This window comes from Chanodichthys erythropterus, chromosome 10 (genome assembly GCF_024489055.1).
Source record: "Chanodichthys erythropterus isolate Z2021 chromosome 10, ASM2448905v1, whole genome shotgun sequence".
Taxonomy (NCBI): domain Eukaryota; kingdom Metazoa; phylum Chordata; class Actinopteri; order Cypriniformes; family Xenocyprididae; genus Chanodichthys; species Chanodichthys erythropterus.
In genome coordinates, this window is record NC_090230.1 from 36,906,919 (window position 1) to 36,908,734 (window position 1,816).

The following is a 1,816-nucleotide window of genomic DNA, read 5'->3' on the forward strand; positions in this document are numbered from 1 at the left end:
GATTGTGGATTGTGATCCTGTCTGGAAAAACAAAAACAAAAAACAAAAAAAAAAACAAATTGTGATATATTTCATATCTGGATCCATTATAGTTAGAAGGCAGCTGTCTAATGTTACATAATCAGTATATGAAATTCACAATGTTTGTGTGTAAATGTATTTCATATATGATTTAAACATTTAGAATAAGTTGTTGTCCTTGCATTCGTCATTGTTATCAGTGTCAAGCATCAGAAGTCCCCTTTTGTTCATGACCACTGATGCACTTACAGCAGATTTGACGATATTCTTTTACTTTCTTTTACTTTCTGCTGACACCTATCTGTGTGGAAGTAGCATCACGTACAAACAATTTCTTGTCTCTCATTTGTCTCTCATGATCAGCAATTTTACTGTCAAAGTTGAAATGAAAGAAAATAATTGTCATTACACATCACCAGAGTGGGCGGTAGATGGGTTGGTCAGTCTGATCCAGAAACTGTATAAATGAAAGGACAGTAAGGAGAGCAGAACAACACTTACAGGAGAAGACTCACTCATGGCCTATGAGACAGAGAAACATGAGACTCAATACTGCTTTCCTGCCATCAACTCATCATGTATCAAGGGAAAACGCTCCAGACATGAATACAATATCATGTATGTGTTTTTTTCATTGCTGTCAGCATGGACTGTGTTTCTGAACCTGCTGGTGATCATTTCCATCTCTCACTTCAAGAAGCTTCACACTCCAACAAACCTGATTATTCTCTCTCTGGCTGTGGCTGACTTGCTTATTGGACTTATTGTTATGCCTGTGGATGCCATAAAGCTGATTGAGACATGCTGGTACTTTGGAGACACTTTCTGTGGACTGTTTATGATAATTATGGGAGTGCTAAGCTCAATATCTCTTAGCAATTTAGTTTTAATTGCTGTTGATCGTTATGTGGCTGTGTGTCACCCTTTACTGTACCCACAGAAAATAACAATGACTAAAACTTTAGTAAGCATCTGTCTGTGTTGGTTTTTCTCCTCAGCCTACAACACTGCCATTGTAATCAGCAACAAATATTTTGATCAATCAAACAGAACAGATGAGTGTTACGGAGCGTGTACCTTAACAGTTAGTTTTACATGCAGAGTCATTGATGCAATATATTCCTTCCTGTTGCCTTGTAGTGTGATGATTACTGCATATTTGAAAATATTTTATGCTGTTAATCAACAGGTGAAGGTTATAAACTCCATGATGAAGAGTGGTAAATGTGTAAAAGAAGGTTCAGTGAGAAGGAAATCTGAGAGAAAAGCTGCTCTGACATTAGGAATCATTGTGACAGTTTATCTGCTGTGCCTTATTCCATACTATATCTTGTCTTTAACGGGGACCACAGTAAACTCTTTCACCACAATGACATTTTTATTATGGACTTTGTATGTTAACTCTGGTCTGAATCCTCTTATCTATGCTTTATTTTACAGCTGGTTTAAAGTATCAGTTAAACACATCTTAACTCTTAAAATATTGAAGCCAGAATCCTCTCTCATGGATATTTTTACAGGCTGATTTATGTTTATTTATTTTTTTATTTATCGTGTTGAACTGAAAAAGAGAAAATAGTATAGTTTAAACTATTGTCTCAGTTTGTAAAGTGGTTGTAAACACAGTGGTTATCAGATGTCTTTATTATTTAAATTGCAATTAGCTAAATTAATGTGAAGTATTTTAAAGATGTTTATAATCAATAATAATAATTTATTATGTAATGGCATAAATAAAACCAGTATTAAACATGAATACTCCTGTTTCCTTGATGACTTCTCTTTCCTCCTATTT

At 34.7% G+C, this 1,816-nt stretch overlaps 1 pseudogene; it reads left to right on the forward strand.

Moving 5' to 3' along the window:
• Positions 1 to 486: 486 nt before the first annotated feature.
• LOC137029498 (trace amine-associated receptor 13c-like) lies at positions 487 to 1,546 on the forward strand (annotated as a pseudogene).
• Positions 1,547 to 1,816: the final 270 nt, after the last annotated feature.